We start from the raw sequence: 27,500 nt of genomic DNA on the forward strand, positions 1-27,500 counted from the left end.
GGTCCTGGCATCTGCCTGGGGGAAGGCCAGATGGAGGCCCCTGGAGTCCCGGCGGAAAGTGGATGCAGCGACGCGCTGTTCTGGCACATGCTCCCATACCTGACCTGACCTGACATGCTGGTCTGAGGCCATTTAAGAATCAACCACAAAGCATGCACGAGGTTCCATATTTTAGGTCCAAACATTTCAGCAGGGAGATAATACCTGAAGGCCATTCGTGAGCCAGCTCGGTTCTTCATGGCATATTATTTATAAAACGACTTCGAGTGCTGTCCAGCATCTGGGCCTCCATTGTTATTATATCCAAAATCCCGGTTCATTGAAGAGCAATAACTGATGGGGGAGTTGAGGCTGGGAGGGTAGTGGGACTACAGTTTGACACAGCACACAAGGGAATGATGAGAGCAGTGGAGGAAACACTATCCTGCAAGTAAAAGGGTGAACTGAGCTAAGGTTTATGAGTGCATAAAGGAAACAGGGGAGGGGAGGGGCTCACGGGGAGACCGGGATCAATAGTTCCCCCATTTCGACATATGTAAACAAGGTGTTTCCAATGCCAGACTTTCATTTCCTCTAGTTTGCAGTCTCACATTAAATTCCCTTTTCTTTAGTTCTTGGCCACACCCTTTCTCTGGTGTCCACAGTGGTGATGCAGCCACTCGACAAAATGCACAGAGTTGTTTGCCATTGTTATTCTCATTGGTGGTGACGTCATTAGTTTGGAATTTGGCCAGGTGCATACTTGCACACATGGCCGACTCATTTTGAAAGGTTCCTTCGGATCCGTAATGCTCACCAGACGATGGGGCACCTGGCTTATTGTCCAGCCGACAGACGGCACATCATTGATGCAACTCCCTGACTATGAGGCACCAGGATGACGATTTATAGTCAGGTTCAGAATCGAACTCAGATAAAGCAGCTCAAACGTGACTGAGCACAATACATGTGAGCTATCCTGTCAGCCCCAATCTCACATTGAACTGAATTCAACCAAGGTTTATTGATTGCTTTTAAAATTCAACTTGCGAATGTCAAATGCTTCTCGAAAACTTGTCTTCCACCTACACAAATCACCATCGGTGTGTTTCAACGACAATTTCCATCATATTGACAATCGGGTGATGTTGTGCTCAAAGGCCCAACTTTTTGACCCTGGATATAAGTGCCAAACGGCTGAGGCAAGAACTTTCTGGATACTGGAGCTTTGAATCGATTCATCAAAAATTATAGATGTTAGAATTCCTCCATCTTCCCTTCTCCTTAGCTACAAACAAGAAATTCTGGAAAAGGAATAGGAAGAGTATGAGATTGGAGGAGGGTAGTCGTAGTGGTGTGGGAGATGTTGCCATAGTTTTATTCATAACTAGCAGGATAATATGTGGATGACTCATCACATTGACTTGATTGTCTTGTGTTGTGTTGTGCTTCTTGCGGATGCTTTGTTTCTAGATCTGTTTTTTATCAAAATTCAGTTGCCAGAATGCTAATCTAATTGAAGATAACAAAGTCAGGGAAAAGTGAGGATGAAAGGATCTTCTACGTCTATGAGTAGACATTTTCACAGTGCCCGAATCATGTTGTCCACCAAACTTTGTTTCTTGAAACTCCTCCAATCACATCACAACTCCTGTCCCTTTATCAGCTTCTCTTTGGATCACTTAACCTTCTCACTAAATAAAGATAATCTTCCTGTTGGTCTTGACATGTAATTTGTAACGAGAACAAACACTGTGAATCCTCAAGTGCTCAGATATTGTGACATTGAATTTTAATTCCCTCTGACTCTTCTTTAGCTGATGTTTATCCTCATAGACCATTCCATCAATGTAAAAAGTTGTTTAGTGTCGTGAAAGATCCTCTCCATTACTACCTGTCGCCTCCTCCCCCTCATAAGGAAAGTAATAAAATGCACTATTGCACTGTACTTCAGGTCACCCTGTTATCCTCCTTTTTTTTCTGCCACAGACACCTGTTGGGTTGAATGTGATTTTTTTTTTCTGTTCCTTTTTCCCCCACATACCTTCAGGTTCATCAGGTGGTGAACATTTCCAAAATGTTGTCCAATAGCAGGTAACTAATTGTTAATACCAAACTAGACAATTTATCGAACACCTTACCCCACGCAGTTTTGAGAAACAAGGGCTCGGGCGGGATCTACAAGCAGCAAATTAGATTGGTCGTGATGATGTAGAATGAAATAATATTTTGTCAAAGTACTGCTAAACGGAAGTTTTTATAAAAGTGCCCAAAAGGTGATTTGTGTTCTCCAGTGTTGAAGTGTATAATTCAATTGAAATAAAGAATTTAAAGGCTGTAGAAAGAAAAAAAAAACATCCAGGAGTTTACCGCCATTGATGCAGTACCTTTTACGCCACCTTATTTAACATGTTACATTAGTTATTCATGCCTGTGAGAAACAGTAAGTTTCCTGTTTGGAATGATTTTCAATTTTGTTTGACTGACATAAAAAATTATCTCATTCCTCTTTGGTTCTGAAGTCATCCCAATCGCACGCATGGGCAAAGTACGATAAAACGACAGGTTTGTTTTCCTTTCCGATTCATGTTGAAAATGTAACATTCTATTTAAATTAAGTTGTTCCCCAATCATAAATTGACGTTTGCAGACGGACGGACGGACAGACAGACATGCAGACAGAAGTGAACCAATTGCCTCACCCTGCTTTTCACTTTGTGTGTATGGGGTAACAAAAACCACCTGCTGTATTCCGGCTATTGCTGCAACATCAGGACATTTCTGGCTCACACCCTCCTGCCTGTGGTCCACAAACAGATCTGGAGTGCTAGTCAGGGAAAATTGCAATTGAAAGAAGAATAAACGTCAAGCTGTGCGCAGACTGCACAAATATCAGAGGAGATCTGTGAGTGACAGTATCTACTTTTTGCAGTTTGCGCGTAGCCGGAGGTTTATCCTTCTTTTAATTATAATGTAAGATGTTCCTTCGATAGCATTCCATATATCTTCACAGACACTGGATTTCGTTTTTGTAGGCCCTGCCAAATATACTCTTTGACTTTGCAATATAATGCTGGAGCCTCTATGACTTACTTTGCTCCTTTTAGCATTATTGCTATTTTTTTTTGTTTTCTTCTGGAGGTCAAGATGTAAGTTCTTCAATGCTTTATTGCAACATTCAATACCTTGTCTCCATTAGTGGGTTTATGAGGTTCATGTTAGTTCCGTTGTTCAAATTCGCTCTGACCATTGTATCTCTGTCACTTTCTGGCACCCGATATGATGTTATCACCCTCTTTATAGTTAAAGGAACACCACAGAGCAGGGGGAGGAGGAATGAAAGCCAAAGCAGGAGGTACACACGATGACGACAAGATGGATGAAGAAGCACATGTGATTATGACAACGGTTCAGTAATGGCACGACGTCGTCGTCGTCGTCGTGCAGATGCTTCTGTTGATTTATTGACATCCTTGACATCACACTTTGTGCGCAAAGTGCGATTCCTGGGCCAAGAAGGCTTTCCAAGTCAAATTTTTTTTTATGCTCGACGAGTTTGTTGAGCAATATGCAATGAGTGGAGGCAGTGCAGGATAGGTGTGAACAGACCTTGCATGATAAGTGACAACTTGTTCACTGAGCCTTTTATAATACAAGATCAAGGCTCATGGAAGAGCGGGGTGACAGAAAGTAAAAACGGCAATATGTTGAGAATTTGTGGCAACTAGAGGGAACTGGGGCAACATTTGGACTTAAAAGCAAGGGAATGAGAGAGGAGAGCAGGGGAGTTGGGTTATGTGGGGTTAATGGGGAGATAAGTTATCATGGGTTGGGCTGGGGGATAACATGAGATATTGTTCCACTGCTTGATTGAAGCCCTCGAGGTAAAAGTGTGATTGAATGTGAGACATGGCATAAACGAGGTTCTCATCTCCATCAGAAGTTTCCTCCATCCTTCAACTTCTTCCACATATTCTTCATCTCATTGGCTTCACAGAAATGTCGACAATCATTTTTAAACGGGGCCAAAGTCCATCCTATCAGTTCATTTTTCAGAATTGTTTTTCACTTTTCTTCCATCAATGGAATAGCATTTTTTAATTATTTCAACTTTATAAAGGATGTTTTGACCTTGACATATAATATCCAAAACAACATTCAATATCCACACATCCGATTGGTTAAAAGAGAAAGCCCTGTAAAGACTGCTTCGTGATTATGTCACAAATCGCAAATGCTGATGGTAATGGGAAATGCAAAGGCAAGCAGTATTATCAAGTTTAAAATGTACAAAATGTAACTGAGCATTTCGTTATTTCTATCGAAGAAGTGTGTCTTTCCCCACTTACCGACATCCTTTCCTTCCTGACGTATGATGCAATCATTGTTTTCTTTTTAATTCATGTTCTGCTGGAAATAGGGGTGAGGGGGGGAGAGAGTTGAGTAGAAGGCGATAATGAAACATTTCGATTGCTTCTTCATTTTTGTTCTTCATGCGTGAAGTCTTTATCTCCCTGTGTACCCCTTTGATCCTCTTTCAGCCTGTGAACCTGCTGCCCTCTGTCATTAAGCTCCTCCATGAGCCTGAGATTTCTGTGTACAAAAAAGAGCACTTAGCTTGTATTGCTGCTGCAACCTCTTATTGCCTGCGGCCTAGCTTCAGGCACCGGCTCTGGTTGTCTCAGCATTTCTATCGGCACGTGAGTCGGTTAAATGGAGGACGTGGCATTGTCATTCACCTCAAATTAAAGCTCTGCCTTATTTTGCCTCTCAGCTTTGCAGCAACATGACATGGAGGTATTTGTTAATGAAATTAATGTCTGCAAAACATGGCAGGGTCCATTTCAAGTTTCCGTGTAACCTTGGTAAAGAGATTCAATTATACCAACGTCTGTGTGGACTTCACTGACGACGAAGTGGTACTTCGTCCATTGTCATGCCAATTTCTTGATTCTCCGTCACACAATCTTCCTTAAAAGGCGATTCCAGCATTGCAGACATGACTGGTTAATCTCCTTATTTGAAGGAAAATGACTTGTATCATCATTGCATGCCAGAAATGAAAATGGCCTCCAGTTCATCAGTAGAGCTATTTTCTCCACTCTCGAAAAGGCCAAAGATTAGCAAAGACAGACCAGATGGAGCTTCATGTGAACGATCACTGAGATATTCCTGAGTTGTCGAGTTCTAAGGAAATGGTCAATCTTGTAATTGCTACCACCCATACTTTTGCACGAATACCTTTGTGTAAAGCACAAGCAACTAATGCAAAGCACTTCATCCGTGATGTGTTTGTTTGCTGTCGGATTGGGAGGTCTTGCCTCATCCACTCTCTTTACTGGACCTCATTTTCCTTATTTGAAGGCATGCTTGGGATGACTTGAGAAAAAGGGTTGTTTGGAATATTGTGATGCCAAATTAGTCGTCAGTTTACTCGGTTAAAATAACTTTGGTCAGGACCACTTTCCGTTGGCTCTTTCAGAACAAAACACCCTGCTACCTCCAAAATATAACAGTTAACTGGGGCTTTGAAATGAGAAAATACAAAATGCTCTGTTGTCACCAAGCCAAGACTAAAACTGCTAGCCTGGTGGGAGGCTACCACATTTCCTTTGGAAGGAATTGTACCATCCAAACACAGTCAGATTCCTGCAGCAAATTCACACCAGAGATGTATCCCCCTGGTCCCACTGTTTTCTGTCTAATAATATCGGACTGCTTCACACCGATGGCTTTGTGCTGTCTGCCTCGATGCAATCGCCTCTGTGAATTTGCTCTGTCGGCTTATCGACCCGTGGCAGGCGGGGTTGCGGGTTCAAATCCAGCTTTGTGCTGTGTGCGGTCTTTTTCTTGATTTTTCGTAGACTAGTTGGAAAAAAGGTGCACAAATAACATGGTGGTTTGATTTGGACAAAACATTTAGTTTCATAATTCATTATAACCAGACTCGGTGGTGTGACGGTTCGACTACTCTGAGTCTGGGTGGTCGGTGGTTTCAACCATGGCCGAGTCATCCCAAAGACTTTAAAAATGCTACATGCCGCTTTCTTGCTTGACGCTCACTCAGCATTAAAAGAGGATGGAACATGGAAAGCAACCATAGTGTAGAGTGTAGACATTGATGGGCATAATGGTCTCCAACTGCATTGCAGTTCCTTGAAAGGGAACTCGTATTGCGTGCTATTATTATTTATTTATTTTTAATTATAATTCGTTTCTCATGCAACAGAAAAATTGGGCATTGTCTCTGCTTAAAAAAATTTTTTAACGTCATATCCTCAATCATAAAGACAGGAAGAGAAAGTACATTTCGGCCTGAAAATTTGCGAGATGCTCCAGACATTTTTCCAGGTGGCGTAATATGTTCAGTGAGGAGCGATAAATCAAAATGACTTGGTTTCTATTCCGAGCAGTGCTCTGGGAGAAATGCCTTTGGTGAACAAAAGAAATAAACGAAATAAGGAACGAATAAAACACACGTTGAGTGAGTAATAGAGAATGCAAGGTGCATGTACTGAAAAGGCAACAGCAACGGAAAGGCACATGTGCAGACACGTACACTGATGAAAAAAAGGAGTAGCACATTGTGTGATGGTGGCAATGCCAAGATATACATTCCAGCACTGATCTACGCAGGCATGGTATCAGCGCCATAACCATGTTCACGGAAAGGATGTAACCAGCAGAAGGTCGCTGTATATGCTTGCTCTTCATGAGAGAAAGCAGGGAATGTGATAAGGAAAAATGTCACGTGACACATTTAGTGCCACGGAGGCCAATTTCATAGACAGAATAAAAAAGGAGACAAAGACCTGCAGGAGAGTTAAACGATCGGGTTTAGGGAGGTGAATATGGAGTGGGTTATTCGATGAACACGTGCAGCCCACTGTGGTTTTGGATGGACGGATGGCTCAAAGCACTTGAGGTTGAACGCCAGATCAAAGGCAGTGCAAGACTTCGAGGATACAAACCTACCTGTGTTTTCAGAGAGAAGCTACTCCTGTACCTTGGTTCTGTGCTGGGGATACCGATGATATGATGCAATTCATTTCTGCCCCCATTTAATTCAGGAGCATAAGGTGAGATCCAGGGGATCTGGCTCACAAAATTGAGCAATGCTCCATTGAACCTTCGATAAATCTCCCAGTCGAGTAAGGAAGGGCAAGATGCCCACCTTGTATCACCCACTCAGTCCTGTTTGTGATATGTTCAATAATTTGAATGTCTGGACCACATACATGGCTTTCTGGTTGCCAGCGCAAGAGGCAATTCAAAACAAAAATGTTCAGTACACTGAAGAATAGGACTGATGAGAATGGAGATCAAAATGGATGGGAAGGTTTCTATCGAAGTCGGAGGCAGCTCAAATACTCTATCACTGGCGTCAACAACCTGGATAGAAAGGAAGGGTTGTGGGGGAGGGGATGGGGGGGGGAGTTCCACTGACATCCCCAGATCAACGTTTGCAGATCTCCATGATGTATACATGATTAAAATGTTGCCCCACTTTTCCTACTGGTGACCTTACCCCAACAATATTTTACCTCCTCACAAATAGCGATTGCAATCTATCGATATTGGAGCAGGTGCACATTTGGCTGTGTGTGTGTGTGTGTGTGTGTGTGTGTGTGTGTGTGTGTGTGTGTGTGTGTGTGTGTGTGTGTGTGTGTGTGTGTGTGTGTGTGTGTGTACGTATGTGTATATTTGTATATATATGTGTATATTTGTATATATATATGTGTGTGTGTGTGTGTGTGTGTGTGTGTGTGTGTGTGTGTGTGTGTGTGTGTGTGTGTGTGTGTGTGTGTGTGTGTGTGTGTGTGTGTGTGTGTGTGTGTGTGTGTGTGTGTGTGTGTGTGTGTTAAAAAATATATTTGTAGAAATATATATGTATCTAGATGTCAAAATATATATAGATATATGTACATATAGATATATTGTTGTGAATCTGGAAGCCATGAGCACACAACAGCCAGAGTCCTTATAGATCAGTTATATCGGTAAGTGTGTGTTACGAGTTTGGGTCCCATCCCCTGTGTCTAATGGGAATTAAGTGGACGTGTGCTGTGGGTTATTTTATAGAGGATTTTTTTACATCCCTTACAACAACGACAACAACGCCATCTTCACTCTCACACAACAACTCTCTGCTCGCAGCATTGTCCGCGCTCTTCCCTTGCTCACGGAGCGTTTCATTCTGGCATGGCGCCAAATATGGGTATGCCTCATTTTCCGGCCAATGGGCGACGAGCAGACCAGAGCCGGGGTGGTCCTTTGCAAGAAGGCGGAGCCGCGACACGTGGTCCGCTCAATCAGAGCAGGCCACGGATGAGTGGACCATGCCGCGAAGGACGGAAAAAGGAATGAATAATTGCATCCCCATCTGCTCGAGGGCGCTTCAGTCTGGTCTGTGTCTGACTGCATCGCTCGCAACCGAGGCATCTCGTCTGGCGCAGATATATTTAGTATCTAAATATATATATATTTAGATACTGATTTCCACCGGCGTCGGTGTTCGCACGACCGCTTCAGTCCAATTGCAGTCGCGCGCCCACCGAAGGCCGGAATCCAGTCATAGCTTTCCGGACAACCCCAAAAACCAGCTACGGGTGTCTTTTAATGCACTATAAACTTGTCAATTATTCTGTCCACGCGCTACAGGGTTACTCACCGAATTGTCGATATACCTAACTATTCGCGCGGACAGAAATACCGAGAGTTTATACATCGACGGGACTCGTACGGAAAAGAGCCGCTTAAGCTTGCTCGTTCCGTGTCTGAAGCCGAGCGGTTTTAAATCGCCAAGTGCCGTAGGACCAGATTATCACTTTTATTGGCCTTAATAGCCAGTTAACATCCCGAGCGCGCCGTGGCAGTCAATTGCAGAAAATGACGCAACGAGCAGGTTGACATTCCAAGAATGGGGCATTTATTTATAATAAGCACGTAATCAATGGGGGGGGGAGGTGGGGGGATGGGGACAAGACACGAGCAAAAAGCTTATAGCCGAGGTCTTTGTGATAATGTACACGCAATCATGCACTTAATCACAATTCCTACTTAATGAGACAAGGCACCACCGACTTCCATACAAAACCCAAGGAAAAGAAATAGGGCTCGTGAGCCTTTAATGGTACTCAGAGCCGGGATGACCGAAGGACTCCAAGAGACCGGGCTGGTTACCTGGCCGTCCCTTGGTGGTGACTCGACCGTCTTCGGGTCGGCAACCCCTGTGCCTCTGTTCCACCTGGGGCGTTGCAAAACGTGCCAGTCACTTGAGTGGCTTAAGCAGCTTGGCGGGCGGCTCTCTTTGCTCGCTTGGCCTTCCCCGTGGCCTGGTCGATCGGGCTTGGCCGACGATGCTTCAGAAGAGCGAACGGGCCTTGCTCTCTTAGAGTTGATGCTCTTTTAGGGCCCGTTCACTCCTCAGAGCCGCTCAAAGCTCTTCGGGCCGTCTGCCCGGACCGCGACGCAGCATCGATGCGCCTTTCTCTTCAGCGACTCCAAACTCCGTCCTTCTGCCGTTGCGCCTCGATCCAGCCCAACTCGCTCTTGATGCTCCACACCAACTCAACTCCAACTGGCTATCCAATTGGCTCTTGGGACGTGACTCCAACTGGATCTCCAACTGGCTCTTAGGACGTGACTCCAACTGACTCTGCCATTTTTATCTGGTGGGGTTGGCCGCCCTTCGAACAGTCACTCGAGGCTGGCTCCGCCTACTTTCACCTCTGCCCTTTCACCCCTGGTGGAAACCCCATTTCTGATTGGCTGGCTTTTTCCGAGGCAGAGCTCATTTGATCCGATTATGCTAATCAGCCGTTTCACGGCTGTTTGCACACGGACGGTGGAATGTGGCCTCCAATGCGGCGTGGCGTGTCTGCGACAACGGCATTTTGCCGCTGTTGCTGAGGAGGGCGTGATTGTGTCGCGATGTTGATGGCGCTGTCGAGAAGATGGTGGTGTTGTGGAGTAAGTTGATAGCGTTGTTGAGATGTTGTTGAAAATAAAAGACAGAAAAGAATAACGGCTACCTCAAAGATTCACAGCCCAGCACATGAACAAGACCCATTATACATCGGTGGGGGAATCTAACCTAAAACACGTACTTATCGAAATAACTGATCTCAGGGGAACCTGAATGGTGTTCTGTGAATTTCCACCACCATAACAATATATATATATATATATATATATATATATATATATATATATATATATATATATATATATATATATATATATATATATATATATATATATATATATATACATGAAATAAAATAAATTATAGCTTGGTGACATACAAGTGAAATTAAACACTTGGAGCGGGTGGGGGGGGGGGGCGAGGAAATAACAACAGACAATACTGCACATGATATTTTGTGTACGAAGGGCATTCGAAAAGGTCAATAGAGAAGATACTCACAATTGTCCAATTCACACCTGGTTACAATCATTTGTGATGGTGTACTGAACATTCCTGAGTATCTTGTTCATATAACTTTTTGAACGTCCAACGCATTTTGACATTTTAGATTTTACATACCCAACTTCCCCAATTCCTCTCCATATTATTCTGACTAATTGTAAGGATGAGGGGCATTTAAATAGATCACAAAAATCAGATAATCACAGAGGAGGTGGCCACAAAAAATGTGTCATGAGGCTCATAAATATCTTATCAATTTGTCCGTTTTACTTTCGAGTAAGCTCGTCATCGGTTCGGCTCAGGGTATAAATGTAGTGTGTGTGTGTGTGTGTGTGTGTGTGTGTGTGTGTGTGTGTGTGTGTGTGTGTGTGTGTGTGTGTGTGTGCGTGCGTGCGTGCGTGCGTGCGTGCGTGCGTGTGTGCGCTTGCTTGCACGCATGTACTTTTGTACCAACTCTGCTGTACAATTCTCAAACACATTTATAACTGATATTGTCTGCTTTTGGGAATTCTCCACAAATGTTCTGCTCAGTATTATTTTAATGAATATCGTGAACCAGCGATCTCACAGTTGCCTTTCTGTTTGACAGGTGACATGTGTACTTTGCGCATTACAAAGGTTTCCTTTACAAACTTCAATGCTCATTGTCATTGTTAAAGGATGTTGCTGTTATTTCTCACATGAGTGTTATTTTTTTCTGATTTATTGATGTTGATCAATGCCGTGTGTTAGCTTTTCACACGTGTTATCGGCTACTGTCACCCTAAGCATCTTCATTTGGAAGAATAATCGATCACTGATAAATGACAGTGAAAGCTTCTTTGCCAGAACGAGACATGAACCCTTAGCCCCCTTTCCTCCCCCAAGTGACACTTGAAAGCTTTCTAATGCATGTAATATATTCCCACATCCCCCATGGAGACCCCACCCTCCTGAAAAGCTCCCAGTGTTAAGAATTGTTGATGAAATGATCAATAACAGCATTCATTTTTCATTGCATGTGAGATTTCTGACAATATTTATTCATCTGTAAAGCACTGAAATGTGACTTGACTATTGAGGGTTGTTTATGTTGAAAACAATGAGGTTTATGTCATCCACCAATGAGATACCATCCACCTCTCCCATACAAAATGTGAATATCCCTTTAAAGATTGATGGCATTTATTGTTACCTCTGCCACTGAAGGTGAAGGAGGTTATCTTTTCACTCCTCTCTATCTGTTTGTTAATTGCCGGAATCCTTTGGATTTCGGCAATTATGTTGGTCGGTTGTGTGTGTGTCATTCAGTGTGTCTGTTGGGTGGTCGCTGGAGTACCCTTATTGTCGGGTTTTCTGTGTGTGTGCGTGTGTGTGTGTGTGTGTGTGTGTGTGTGTGTGTGTGTGTGTGTGTGTGTGTGTGTGTGTGTGTGTGTGTGCGTGCGTGCGTGCGTGCGTGCGTGCGTGCGTGCGCGCGCGCACGCGTGCAACGTGAGGCTCCACAGCACAAACCAGCAAACCGATTTCGATGAAACTTGGCAAACAGGTGCCATTTGAGCTGGGAGTGTGCGCATTTGAGTTTCGTTGTTAAGCAACCACCCGTTGCTGTGCAGCGGCCGAAAAACCGCGTTCATTATTTTCAATACTTGTCCTACAGTTTTGAATGTGGAGAAACGAGACTTCGGAATTAAACACTTCGAGATATTTAGAAAATTTTACTCGAGCCGATTTTGATTTAGGTTTTATTTTTCAAATGGTAGTCCTTCAAAAATAGGGTGTCTATTTACCGTCATTTTTATTTGTTTGTTTGTTTGTTTGTTTGTATGTTATGGACAGCTCTGGAGGCCAGAGGAGTCAACTGATTTTGATGAAACTTGACAGGTAGGTTCATACCAGGATATAGTTCTATGCCTTTGAGCACCGTTGCTGTGGACATCACCGTTGCCTCGCAACGGGACTTTGAAATTTTGAAAAATCCGAAAAAAAATATTTTTTCGAAAATCAAAAATCGGCTTTCAGGCTTTAATGTGCACTATAATCAACCTCTTTTTTCAAAAAATTTCAGCCCGATCCGTCAAAAACTGTATGACTAGTATGCAATTATGTTGCGACCACCCATGTCGCCTACAGGCTTGTCTGTCTGTTTGTTTGTGTGTTTGTTTACCCTGGAGCAGCCACACTGTTTCAGCGATCATGACCAATCTGGCTATAGACGTCGGCCATGGTCGAACTTAGACACGTCGTTTTTGGTGAATCTAGGTCAAAAGTCAAGGTCAAGGTCACCGAAAAGCCGAAATTCTTATTTTCGCAATAACGTCCACTAAAATGGTCCTATCGACTTCAAACTAAATAAATCCAAAATGTGCATCTTCCAATACTGCATCCAACTACATGTCTCATTGGGTGTCACACCAACACCCTTCTTAGCGGTCGGGGGTCGAATGTCACGGGGGTTGGGTCAAAACTTTCAAATTGCGATAAAAACTCCATTCCAAGTCCGATTGACTTCCAAGTTATGATCATGACCAAACTAAGTGCTGTAACTCATTAAACAGTAGCACTATCGACTTATAAGAACCAAATTGATTTCCAGGTTTTTGTTTTTTCAGAGATCATGGAAATATGACAAAGTTATTCCTGCAATTCCTTGCTCAACGAGCAATTTCATTTGTTTGTTTGTTTGTGTACAGGATATCTCAAAAAGTTATGGACAGCTCCAGACGAAATTTTGGGGACAGGTTCGGTGTGTAGCAAGGACAAACTGATGAGAATTTGCTGAAGATCCGGATCTGGATCCGACTACTACAGTTTTTTTTAAGTGATTTGTCACCATTGAGAGATATGACCAAAAATGACATATAGCACGTAATCTCAAAAGATGTGGACGGATTCGGACGAAACTTGGACAGGTTTGATGTTTGACAATGAAGAGTTGATTCAATTTTGGTGAAGATCTGAATCCGAATACAGATCCGGATCCGATCACTTTTTAAAGTGATTCTTCACCATTGAGAGATCGGGTGAAACGAATATATAGCACGATATCTCAAAAAGTGTAGACAAATATCTTATCAATTTGTTTGCATTTCGAATGAAATTGGAAACTTGAAATTCGAAATGAAACTTGGGGGATTGGTTGGGTGTGTGACGCGGAATAAATTATTCGATTTTTTTTTGAAGATTCGAATCTGGATCTGAACACGAGAATTATTTAATTTTTGAAGTGAATCTTCATCATTGAGAGATCGGGCCAAAAACGATATAGTGTTGTTTGGCATAATATTTCAAAAAGTATTGGGCCTGATATGTTCTCGTGGATCAAGCATTGCATGGCGGAGGTATGCGCTCTACCGAGTGCCCTTCTAATTTTTATAATTATGATCGATTTTCTTTAAAACATTTTTTTAATTGGTATGCGCAACTATCCTGCTTCACATTAATAAATAGGTAGAAAATGATTGAGAAGAGACGCCAATGACACCCCTCTGCTGTGATCAACTTGACGTTTTTCTGGATCATCACATTTGTCACGTATCGACAGCCTATGATTTGACATGTGTTCTACATATGAGGTCGGTCTAAAAAGTAACGGGACTGAGCCTGCTGTGTGCTCCACTTACACAACTTGAATGAGCGGGTTGCGTCGCAGTCTTTTGCAACATTCCAGCAATATATATGATTGGTGATGGTTGACTGCGCTCATTGTGTGATTTTTTACAGGTCGTGCTTTACATGTTGTCTCATCTGAGCCGTCGTGCTATGAGTCGTGAGCAGAGAGGCAATCTGAAGTTTCTTGCCAAGCTTGGCAAAACACCTTCCGAATCCTTCACAATGCTGCAGCAAGTGTACGGGGAAGAAAGGATGTCATGAACGCGTGCATTTGAATGGCACAAGAGGTTTAAAGAGGGAGGGGAGGAGGTTGAAGATGATCCACGGTCTGGAAGACCTTCAATGAGCAGAATGGTGGACAACATCGAGCGTGTGAAGCAGATGGTGCGCGCAGATTGTCGACTCATGGTGTGGATGAATGCTAAGGTACTTTCAATCAACAAGGACACTGTCTGGAGCATCATCACTGAAAATCTAGAAATGCACAAGGTGTGCGCAAAGATGGTCCCCAAGCTGTTGTCCGAGGACCAGAAACAGCAAAGAGTCACTGTCTGTCAATACATTATCGAGCGTCTCGAGGACGATCCAGACCTGCTCGGGTGAGTCATTACTGGTGATGAATCGTGGATATTGGAATACGATTCCGAGACCAAATGGCAGAGTCATCATTCGACAAGTCCGGCATCACCAAGACCAAAGAAAGTAAGGATGTGGAAGTCGAAGGTCAAGGTGATGCTCATCACGTTTTTTGACATCAAGGGCATCGTCCACTTCGGGTTTCTTCCATCTGGTCAAACTGTGAATCAATACGTGTACAAGGAGATCCTCCAACACCTCATGAGGTCAGTCCAGGACAAGAGGAGGGATCTATGAGAGAACACCGCCTGCATGCTCCACCATGACAACGCCCCTGTCAAAGTGCCCTGAACATCTGACGATTTCTGGTGGAGAGGAATGTGCCAACTCTGGAGCAACCCCCGTATTCGCCAGACTTGACCCCTTGTGATCTTTTTCCTATTCCCCAAGCTCAAGGAGGTTATCAAAGGGTCCCGATTTCAAGGAGCTCCGGAGGATTCCAGAAGAAGCCTTCCGGGGGTGCATCGAAACGTGTAAGAAGTGGATGGACAAGTGTGTGAGACTGGAGGGAAACTCTTTTGAAAGGGACAAGCTGTGATTTCAATATATTTTTTGGAATAAAATTTCTGTGAGGTCAGTCCTGTTACTTTTAGAAGCACCTCGTATGTTCACCATGCAGAGCAAATTGCAGAATTCTATTGAAGCGAAGATTTATTTTATTTCACAGGATCTAAGGATTGCAGTGGAGCTGCCACACACATCGCACAAACATGTACATACAGACAAGTACACGAGACGCAACACATGACTGTTAGACGAGACTGTTGTGTTGCAGAGTCAGCCGATATGTAGGTTCATCAGCTCAACTGTTTTTAATGGCGTCTCCTGCTGCCCTTAATCCACAACTATCTGACATCAATCTCGATTCTACATTCAATCATTAAGATTCATGTCACTCCCAATACCACATATTCCTTTTTTGTGAAAACAACTGGTAATGAAAACCCTCAAAAAACTTTAAGCATGTAATGCAAGATAACATGTCACATGACAAAGTCCTTGGTCCATTCAGGGGATCAATAATATCTCGTCCCACGACGAACACCTGGGGTAAAAACTTGTGGAGGCATTTGTTGGACAGGGCTATGTGCCCTATCGTCCTCAGAACCTTTCGTACTTCCAGTATAAAGTCCATTTGAGGTCTGAATTGCAGGTGCTAGATGAATTGCATTCCACACTTTCCCGTCAAAGAGTCTGAAAGTAGCAGGACCTCTCTGTTTATTGATCTTGAGGGTTTGGGTAAACTTGTTTTGTCCTTTCTGGTGAAGTCCAGGTTTCCGAACTCGCAAGAAAGAACCACATTGGAAGGTGGAAGTTTTCGCTCCCCGACACTTGTCTCTGTACAGTTTATACTTCTCTTGTTTCTGCTGAACGCAGCATCTCACATCCTCGAGTCGAGCAGCAGGTACACTGATTAAACGGTCCCCAATGTGCAACTTGGTGTGAAATGTACGTCCATGTAGAAGTTCAGCAGGGGTCTGATGAGTTGCTGCATGTCTTGTAGTTCGATATGTTTGCAAGAAGTCGGGTATGAATGATTTTCAGGGCATCCCTTCGAGATTTCCAGTATGTAAACAGTCCTTAAACACTCTGCTGAAGCATTCTATCTCCCCGTTGGCTTGTGGATAAGAGATAGAACTACGGCAGTGCTTGATGTTTCTTTACTGCAGGAATGTTTCAAACTCAGTTGAAACAAACTGAGTTCCATTGTCAGAGATAAGTTCCCATGGATTTCCTTCACGACTGAAGATCGTAGTCAGGACCTTGATAACTGGAGCAGATGTTACTTGGGACGTAAAAGCTACTTACAAGGACTTGCAAGGAAATCTAACACAGGTGGAGGCCATTCTGCCCATCATTTCTGCACGAACTCCGCACCAATTTATCTGCACAAGATTCAAGGAAGAAAATGCAAAAAATATATTTTATCTATTTATTTATTTATTTAAGTTTTTATAGCTTCTGAATTTTTTTTTTGCTTTTTCTTATTCCCCTCAGGGGAGGGGGCAAGGGTCTGGCCAAAAAACCCACAACATCAACCACAAAACACCTCTTCACAAGACCCCCAACAGCACTCATTACTCATGCACACAATCACCCATCAATACTCAAACTCCCGAAAAGTCCCGTCAACATCCGTACACCCTTCTATCTCCATAACTTCCAGGTACCAATCTAATTCTAATTTTTACTTTTCTACTCTTTCTGCTGCCACTACCTTTCCAGGGAGACCATTCCATGCATTAACTACTCTGAGTAAAAGACCCCTGCCTTGCCACCGTCTTAACTCTCCTCTTCTTTACTCTCAGGCTATGGCCCCTGGTCCTATCACTGTCTACTCTGTTAAATAATTCATCTGCACTTATTTTATCTCTCCCTTTCATTATCTTAAACATCTCTATCATATCGCCTCGCAACCACCTCCTTTCTAGTGTATAAAGCTCTGTCTCCTTCAGCCGATCCGATCCTCATAGCTGAGTCTAGCTCGGCCCGGAATCAATCTAGTAGCCCTGTGCTGAACCCTCTCTATGACATATACGTCCTTCCTGAGTTGTTGTGACCAAAACTGCACACAATGTTCTTGATGTGGTCCTCACTAAATTGCTGTACAATGTTAACACCACCTCTTTTGAATTACAAATGATCCCCCTCCGAATACAAAATAAAACCCAATTTGCTTTACGTATAGCTGCCTGGCACCTTGCTGACTGCTTACCTCCCATATCTATGACCACCCCCAGATCCTTCTCCTGTGTGACACACTCCAAAATTACACTCTACATCATGTAATCTATATTTTCATTGTTCTTCCCCATCCCCAACACCTTAAACTGGCTCAGGTTAAATTCCATCTGCCAATCTTTTGCCCAATCAATGCAAGTATCAATACTTTCCTGAATCTGTTCACCACCCCCTCTACTATCCATCTCACCTCCAAGCTTTGTGTTATCTGCAAATTTGAAAAGCTTACTCTTCACCTCACTGTCCAAATCATTGACGTAAATAATGAATAGTAATGGTTTGAGTCCTGATCCCTGAGCACTCTTACTTCCTCCCAGCAAGACATCCTCCCACTCACAGACACTCTTTGCTCCCTATCGCCCAGCCAGTTTGCAATCCAATTAGCTTCCCGACTAGCCACTCCACAAGCTCTCACTTAAGCTCACAACCTCTGATGTGGTGCCTTATCAAATGCCTTCTTAAAGTCTAGATATCCTACATCCACTGCATTTCACTCATCCACCCAATCAGACACTGCTTCATACAACTCCAAAAGATTTGTTAAAGAAGAGCTTCATTTGGTAAACCCATGCTCACAACTTTTAATTAGTTTGTATTTGTTTAAATGGTTCCTCATCTGGTCCTTAGTTAATGTCTCCAACACCTTCCTCGCAACTGAAGTCAAACTAATGTGTTATTTTCTTAACTTGCCTCTGATTACTCTGATGGTGATGTAAATCTAACTCTAGTCCTGTTATTTTAAACCCAATAAATGCCTTCTCCTTCTCCTTCATAGTGTTACGAATTTGGAATTCAATTGCACACAACATACCGGTTCCTTTAGTCAGCTATTTCAATAAGTGCTTCTTCCATAGATAGCTCACCTTCCATTTTTCAATGTTTTGAAATCGATTAGATCGATTTAATAGTTAGGGAGCGAACAATGGAGACGTCCCTCCCACTCTTCTGCAAAGAGGAAGAAAAACCCTGCCATCCCGTGACGTCAACAACTCCCTCCCACCCGTGGTTGAGCGGGGGGGTGGATCACGAGGGCATGAGTCACGCCTGGTGTTGGGGAGGGGGTGGGAAGAATAAAGAGGAGATCCTTTCTTTGTTCGTGTGGGAGTCCCATGGCAGAGTTCGTGAAGAGTCCCGGGGGAGTCCCGTGGCAGAGTTCGTGAAGATTCCCGTCCTGAGTCCCGTGTGCAGTGTTCGTGTGCTGAGTCCCATGGGAGGAGTAAGCTTTTTTTGCTTCGGAGAGAGCAGTCTTTCAGCAGGCCATCGGGTCCTGCTTGGCTTGCTTGGCTTGAGGCCTTCGGAAACTTTTTGCTTTGGCTGGCTCAGTGAACTTCGCCTGCTGCTTTGTTTTGGAAGGAACTTGAGCCGGTTGTTCAATTCGAGCTGCGAGTGGAGACTTCTTCCTCTTCTTCCTCTTCTTCCTCTTCTTCTTGGTTCGTGGAGCTTTTTGTTCTCCATTTTGTTTCCTGGCTTGGTGCGACGCATCGGCCTCTTCTTGGAGTTGGATCCTCAGGGAAGCGACACATCGACAGGAAGGATCGGCGCCTCGTCTCACTGGCACGTGTTGAGAAGCGCGGGAGGATTCGCGGGAGCTCGGGAAGGAACGTGGCTCACGGCAATTTGGATCCAGCTCACTCTCGCTGGAGCCCGGGACCGGACAAGTTGAAGACCACACGAGGTGGAGAGGTTCGAGTTAGGCTCTGAGTTTCAGCTCACCTGTCCTCCGAGCTGGAGCTCATGATTAAAGGCCTCAGCCACCATTTCTTGTTTGTGTGTGTGTTTGTGTGTGTGTTTGTGTGTGTGTGTGTGTGTGTGTGTGTGTGTGTGTGTGTGTGTGTGTGTGTGTGTGTGTGTGTGTGTGTGTACGTACGTACGTACGTGTGTCCGTGGGCCCGTCTAATAAGTAGGAACTGCTGTTAAGTGTAAATGACTGTACATAATAAGTAGACGGTTGTCGTTCTTTTGTTGCTTGTATAATTGCATACGTGTTTCATAATAATAAATGTCCTTGTGTGAATGTAAACCTGCTCTTTGCGTCCATTCCCTCATTGACTGAACTTTTCGTGTGTTGGGAGTTAGAAAGCCATTGGTTTGCCATAATAGGGGGACATTTGGACCGACGGTTCTCGGCGATTATGCCGCTCGGAATCGCGCACGGACAAGCTCGCCTCGGCGGTTTGTTCCGTACGGGTTCCGTCGAGGGTGGAATACCCCGGTAGTTAGATCACGTGGATATTTAGGTAAATTGAAGATTGGCAATCGACCCTTTCCCCACGTGATCTGCCGATTGGCGTATTTTGGTTCTTGTACAAGGACCCGTCGCTCGGAGTTATCCGGGCGGCGATATATATTCCGGGATATCGGTCGGGCCGACTCGACTTGCGGCTCCGTTCAGAGTGGTCGGTTGGCGGCTGACGCCCGGCCAGTAACAATAGCATTCCTTATCTCACTGCTCAACCACCCTGGTCTCTTTCTAATTCTAGTTTTACACCTTATTGTAATGTTCTTACTCTGTACTCTACACATTTAATCTTTAACGGTTTCCCATTTCACTGATGCTAATTGTCCTATTGTTAGTCTCACAATCTAAATCACCCAATTCTCTCCTCATACCCTCAAAGTTTGCCTTCCTGAAATCTCATAGCCTTTCACTACTATCCTGAACTCTAACCTTTAACATAATCTTTGCACACACAAGGTATGGTCACTTGCCCATTTGTTGAATTTTTTGCTGAAAGTTTTCAGCAGGTTGAAGGACCTTCATCCCATTTGCAGAAGGTCACTCACCCATTTACTTCTGGCCATTTGCTGAAGTTATCAATTCAGGTAATTGCATAGTGACAGTCCATTTAGCTGTTATCAAGTGGTCCCACTATATTGATGGCAAGCTTTTCCCAAGCAGCATTAGGGAGTGGAACTGGTTGCAAAGGTGGTACCCGAGTGACAGCTGTTTTATCATGCATTTGGCAAGTAATGTGTGACTTGATGGCAACTTCCACTTGGAAGTCCATCACTAGACAACAGTGGAGGTTACGCAGCTTTTGTTTAGTCCTTGCAATACCTTGATGCATGTCATGGGCAAGCTATATTAGCTTTGGTTGAAGTTCTGTCGGCACTATCACACGGTGAGTGCCCCGAATCAAGTAATCCTCCTGTACAGCCAGTTCATTCCGAATGCAAAAGTAGGGAAGTACATTTGGGTCAATGCCCTTCACATTGCAAGGCCACGCTCTGGAGAGATATCCTCACATTTTCTGTAAAATAAGGCATCTATTGCAAGTTTCCTTGAATTGTTACACAGGTACAGCAGCACAGTCACCGGACACTAAATCCACCATTTCTACATCCGGTTCATGGTAAGGTTCATCATGGGGAGTGGTAACCGAGATGAACAGTCTGCAGTCACATTTTGATGGCCATCTTTGTACACAATTTTGAAGTTAAACAACAGTTAGCATGCAGACCAACGTGCAATTCTCATTCCAGCTCGACCAAGACTTTTCGAAGACAGTGCTGTGGTCAGTGGACTGTGGTCTGTACGCAGAATAAATTTCTGACCCTAGAGGTAAGTACACCATTTATAAATGACCCAGATGCAGGCAAGTGCTGCCTTCTCTACTGCGGAGCACTTGCGTTCACATTCTGTGAGCGTTCGTGAGGCAAATGCTGCTGTTTCCTCTGTAGAGTCCTCATGAAGTTGAGTGAGCACTGCTCCGAGTCCATAATCAGATACGTCTGTGATCATAATGGTGGTCAGAGTAGGGTCAGAGCAAATGCAGGGCTGTTAGAAATCAATTATTTTTACCTTTTCAATTGGTTATTAGTGTGCGCAGCATCGGTCCACAAGTCGGCATCCTTGCGCAGTAAGGCATGAAGTGGCTCCACGACTGTTGCATAACTTGGAATGAATTTGGAGTACCAAGAAGTCAAACCCAGAAAAGAATGCAGAGCAGATGAGTCCTTTGGAGGTGGTGCTTGTGTTACTTCCACTACATGTTTGGTGTTTGGGCTCATGCCCTTTTCTGAGATCACGTGACCCAGAAAAGAAAGTTCAGCCTTCCTGAAATGACATTCGTCATAATGCAGTTTTAAGCCTGCTTGATCAGTATGATTCAAAACAGCCTGAAGACGTTCCTCATGTTTCTCACAAGATGAAGCATACACAATGATGTCATCTCGGTAACACTGGACGCCCTCCTGGCCAGCGATGAGCTGTGACATCATTCGCTGCAATGCACTGGGAGCAGAAGCAAGACCATAAGAAACATGGTTGTGTCTCACCTGTACTTTAAGACAACCAACTACACTGATCATTTGTTTTTTTAGGGAAGTCACCAAGTGTAATTTTGGTTCTGTAAGAAGTGCATTCTTGAAATGCTCCAGGAAGGTAGACTATGGAAATATGGAAACGATTCAACCTCCCGAAAGGACGTCGACGTGCCAAATGTTATTGCTTTTGCTTCCGCCATGGCTGATTCGATTTGTCCCGCCATTACGAGGGCTTTCTGCAGTGTAAGCTCCAGTTCCAAACGCAGCTGTTTACGTATACGACCTGTCAGGGTTTTTTTTTCCACGAGCTAACTTCGTATCATTTCATCAGAGAGGTCACTAAACTCACAATTAACCACAATCTCACATAAAGCAGCAACTAACTGAGCAGTTGATTCACCCGGCCTCTGTGCTCGTTGACGAAACTGATATCGTTCGAAAACAACGTTCAACTTTGACATGAAAAAGGCTGTTAATGCACCGACAGCAGCAGAGGACGTGTCCCCATCAACTGGGAGGGTATAGAATAAACGCTGCCCTTCAGTTCCTTGGCAGTGTGTAAGCAACGCACGCACGCTTCCTCGCATCAGAAAGTGCGTCGTCATTTTTCGCCAGCAAGAAGTTCGCGAATATGCGCATCCATGAGTTAAAAGGCATCGAATGCTCAACCACAGACACAAACACAGCCACTGAGCTTGGGAGACGTGACATCTCTTCCTGTGGCACTCTGGGTACCAGTGATGTCACATCAACGACACCGCCTTTCTCATGACACTCAGTGGGGCATTTCCTCCTCCCTTATGGTTGCCAACCTTTGGGGATTCTCCATACTCTTAACCTTTTAAGTGCTGAATGTCAAGCAAGGAAGCAGCACCTACCATCCTATAAAATATTTCGTATGACCCAGCCGGGTTTTGAACCGCCGACTTCCCAACTTGGGAGCAGATGATGTAACTATTCCACCAACTCGTCTGGTAACAAGGGTCTTTGGCTTCTTGTCTGGTGCTGACGTGACATCAAAATACATTGAGAGGTAATGAAATTATTTATTTACGAATGGTTAATAAACGTGTTTTTTGCCCTAAGTCACATGGTTTGGCCACCATCTTAGATTGAAGGATAAATATTAATTAATGTTTACTCTGGAACCGCTGCTTCTATATATGCGAAACTTCACATTTATAATTTAGGCGACATATGAAACAAAAGTTTAAAATTTCAACCTGATCGGTCACGCAGTTTGGCAGCCATAATTATTTAATTATTTGAATCTGGTAGCCAGTAATAACGAAATTGAACGCTTTGTGCTGCCCGGTTCGTAACTCGTCTGTTCCTCACCGTCTCGAAGCAGGCCTGTGTTTGTATCACCATTAAATAATGTTTTCTCTGGCACCGCTTATCCTATCAATGCAAAACTTTGCGACTATGATTTAAGTCTCATGTTGTATCAGGTGTGTCAAAGGCAGACACGTCTGGGTACCCGGTCATCACTGCCAGCAGTTATAAATTGGCAGTTCTAGTGAATATTATTTTTCTTAGAGATATGTACAACTTGTCTATTTCAATGTGAATATTTTAATTCACGATGTCGCTGCTGACCCTCCTTCCTAACCCCAATCCTCCTGCCCCCTCCGATTCACCTGATCCCAATACATTTTCCTCCCTGCTGTTTATCTTCACCTTTGCTTCATCTTCCATAATATGGAGCATTATTGTCTGACTGCTCGTCTCCCCCTCTCCATCATCATGATTATCAACAGAGAGGGATAGGAGGGGAAGAAGAGGGACAGGAGAGAGAGATAGAAAAGAGAGAGTAGGATCGGGAGAGTGAAGCGAGTTGGTTATTTTTTCATCGTAAACTCTGGGTTGGTTGGTGCCCCTGACAAGATCATTGGAATCTCCCATGATGAAGCTGCATTTATGGAGATTTATCACATTCACTTCGGAGACAGGTTGGTGGTCTCTTTCTTCTACTGCCTTCTTTCTTGTCTTGCACCCTCTGCTCTTTCCATGCGTTGTCCCCCTCACCCCCTCCCCAAGTTTCTGCAGGTTGCACATGGTCCATCATCAACCCTCTTTTGATGAAAATACCTAAATCCGGTGGAACAATCATCCACATCCTATTCAATCTTGTTCTTCCCTCCCGGTCTTCAAGGCAGCTGTTCACCCCCATTTCAGATCATCCCCGATTCAAAACCATGAACTTTTCTCTGCCCGTTAACACTCCCCAAGTCCACCTCTTTCCAACTTTCAAGTTTTTTTTTTCTTCCTGAGAGTTTGATCCATCTTGTCCACCTGACGTGTCCTCCCCTCATTATTCCCCACATCCCTCGTTTGTGCAATTCTCCCTCTTTTTTGTCCCTCAACCCTGCTGTTAGTGTGTCCCTCCTTCCTTTCGTTTTGTCCCGTTACATCCTGATCCAATCAGTTTTCTCGCTCCTCCATGAGCCCCAACTTTGTTTATTAATTTTAAAAAGGAAAAGTTATTTTCACTTGTTCGTGAATATTTCATTTCCTATATAGCGATACCTCCATACAAATGCAACTTATTCTGCTCGGACAGTTAAGGAAAGGTGGAGTCATGGCAGCCAGATGAGAAACACAAGCCATCAGCTTAATGGATGGACAAAAAGGAAGTTTTGCGCTGCCTCGTGGAGATGGGGCGTTATATATCTGTTAATGCAATTTGTAATAATTAAGTATGATTAATTGCCATAAGGCTTGGCATTTCACTTGCAGCTTTAAACTGTCAAGAATGAAACACTGATCGAGTACAGATAATGAGATATAGGTCAGACTTTCATTTTTTGTTCCTGTTCTCGACATGTTTCAGGACATGCAAAGCAGACAAAAAGGATAAGTGTTATCCTCGGAGAGAAAGGATTGGGGATATCTCTCTGGCGTTTCGGCTTCTTGTCGTTCTTCTCCATTAGAGGCCAGCAGGCATCGCACAATGCCGTCCCTCCTGTAATTAGGCCCGAGCAGTGTGAGAGTGCCTTCTAAAAGCAGATATTTAACAGCACCTGATGGTGAAGCTCTATTCCCAAACGGATGTGGTCATACATGCATTCATCGGCATTGCATGTGCTATTTGCACTGGATAAGCCTACCCCTCCCTACCCTTTGTGTATCTCACTACCCCCACTAGTTTTAACGAGGTCCTTTGGGCCTGTGCCCAAAAGTCTGTTGGAATAAAGAAATAAAAATTCAAAAAAAGAATTTTGTCACACCAATAACCTCATGTTGTGACCACCCCTGTCACTTTCTTGCCAATCAATAATGAGGCATACCTGCTGAGTTACCTTTCACTCACTTTTTCACTGCTACAGGGATTGAAGAAAAACTGACGTCTGGCCTCTTGCAACCTCATTAAACACCTCTGTGGATGATGTCCCTCAGTTCCAGTTGAAGAAGTTCGCTGCACGAGTTGGTAATTTCTGATACAACTTTTGAACTTTCCCGAAACATGACTCCTCTGAGCTATCATATCATCACAATGACAGTTTGGTGGGAATCTCAAAGAAAGAATCCTGACATGAACCAGTGAAGTCACAGAAAAACTGGTTTTTGTTGGGAATATTTGTATTCCCCAGAAAAAAAAATAAAAAATAAAAAATGAAGGCACCACCAAATTAGCCACCCAGCAGGAAAAGCTCAGCTCAGACGTTTCGACCACTCGCTCTCGGATGGAGACCATTGGGTTGTTGAAATGTCGAACCTGATCCTCCTTGCCTCCCGGGCAGTTGTCGTCGGTGGTGCCTCCATTATTTCATATGAACAAGCAAATTTGTCGGACAAGTCACCATTTGTATGACTGTCTTATACGTACAGTATATGTATTCATGTCATTACTATATTCCTCTTTTTTCTTCCTTACTTCCTCCCTTCCTCTTTAACTATCAGTTAATTCCTCCTCCAAACCTTCTCCACCCCCGCTCCCCTGTCTCCACAACCCAATCTATTTAAAGCACACCTGTAATTCAAAACGATTGAGATGTCACTTCAGAAATACTTTTTTTAAATTTTTTTTTTAATTTTAACAATTCATAATTTAACTAACAGTTTCCTGGGTAACTTTGATTTAGTGAGTAATTCATTAAAGCCGTAACTCTGAAATGGTCACATCTTCGAAAAACAAGGAAAAAAAATAACAAAAGACTTCCAGATTAAGCTCCTGAATGGTGAAAAAATCATTGCCTATTGTGCACACTATTGTGTCATTATTAACAATAGAAAACCTTCCATATTGTACTTCAACAGAAATTACAAATGCATTTGAATCCTTTTTTTATTTATTTATTCAAAATCTCATTTTATTGGAGGAAAAATTCTGACTGTGCGGCAGTGGAGCCACAATTGGACAAAACAAGTAAAGGAATGGGTGGATGGGAGAAGAGAGAGAAGACAGGAAGGGAACACTGCAAGCTGAAGGATTGGGTTAGGTTGGTTGGTTCAATGAGGGTATAGAATATCACAGGTAGAGATGAATGATGACATGAGATATTGGTGCACTTCCAAAGTTGAAGCTCTCAAGGAACCAGTGGGATTGAACCGCCTTCAGTTCCTAAGGCAGTTTTACGAATGGCAGAAAAGAGGGACAGCAGTGTTAAGGTGTCTGGTCGGCCTGGATTTTGTAAGTTTAACCAGGAGATGATCAGTGGAAGAACTTGTGTGGCCGAGAGGAGCTGGGGAGAGGTGAAAAGGGTGGTGGGGGGGAGGGGTAGATCAGAGGGCTGAGAGAGCAGATGGAGCAAGACCAGAGAAGAGGTGATAATAAACAGAGGCAACTGACCTGTCTGAGATGTGAGAGCTAAGGGCCTTGTGCTTCAACATCATTATGGGGGATGCCAATGTTGTTGAGAGCCTTGGATTCCACAGACTTCAGGGGAGAAAGATATGATGCTGCCACACCAGCCCTTGGGGAGAGCAGTACACCATTGAGCTCCAGACAAAAGCCGTATAGATCATGAATAATTCTTATATTTCAAGGAATGACTTTGAATGGTAGAGGATGTCAAGTCTGCGGCTGGCTTCGGAGGCCAGTTAAGCTCAGAGAAGTTTGTAGCTCATGGGGAGGCCAATAAGTTCATCAGACTGGTTCTCTTGCAGTGTCTAACCATGGAAATACCTCGGTGTGTTAGTTTGACAGTCGTTCCAGAGCTACATGAAGATCGTTCCATTACCACTGTTGAAATGTGTGTTCCATTTGTCAAACCAACATCTCAACAATTCTAAAATTATCAGAGGTTGATGTGGCTGCTCTCTGCCTATCAGTGGGATGGGTCATCTTACGACGCAATGTGGAGTGATCTGCATCAGAGAGGTTGTTCATATGGATGAGGAACAAGACTGCCACCAAGACACTTGCTTTTGGCAATCCAGACCCCACTGCAAAACAAGAAGAGAGGACTTCATGTATACCAACGTGTTGACTGCATGAAGGGAGAAAGTCATAAATCCAGGTATGAATTTACCTTTCCATGCCACGGGCAAAGAGCTTTGCAACCAGGATGCCAAATGCTTGAGATATCTCCAAGGAGATGCTCCTGACTTCGTTTGATACTTAGGGCCTTCAACCATTTCTGAGAAAGAAGCAGCACCATGTCCCAAGTTGAAGTGACTGGGATGGAATCCAAATTGATAATTAATCAGAGATCAGGTTGTTTGAAAAGAGCAAAGACTGGACGTTGGAAGTGCGCATATATTCCATCCACGTCTTTAATTGTAATTGGAAGGAAGCTTTCTGGCCTTTAGTTGAGATGATCTATTTTTATTCCCTTATTGTGGATGGGAGTGATGTTAATGGAATGTACATATGCAAGGACAAGGACATGTAAACAAACCGATGTATAAGAGT

General features: G+C 43.7%; 1 protein-coding gene across 2 annotated transcripts in view; it reads left to right on the plus strand.

Annotated features, from left to right (window-relative positions):
• LOC147033802 (heparan sulfate glucosamine 3-O-sulfotransferase 1-like) overlaps positions 1 to 27,500 on the plus strand; it is a 170,781-nt gene that overhangs the window by 30,195 nt on the left and 113,086 nt on the right. Inside the window, exon 2 of one of the 2 annotated variants that reach the window (XM_085871218.1) lies at positions 24,973 to 25,073. The exons of the other annotated variant lie outside the window; for it this stretch is intronic. The gene's annotated coding sequence lies outside the window, so the exon portion shown is untranslated. The remainder of the gene's footprint in view (positions 1 to 24,972; positions 25,074 to 27,500) is intronic. 2 annotated transcript variants of the gene reach the window in all.

The sequence above is a fragment of the Eptatretus burgeri genome, chromosome 1 (genome assembly GCF_056783735.1).
Source record: "Eptatretus burgeri isolate ZD-2024b chromosome 1, Ebu_testis_v1, whole genome shotgun sequence".
NCBI classification, from domain to species: Eukaryota; Metazoa; Chordata; class Myxini; order Myxiniformes; family Myxinidae; genus Eptatretus; species Eptatretus burgeri.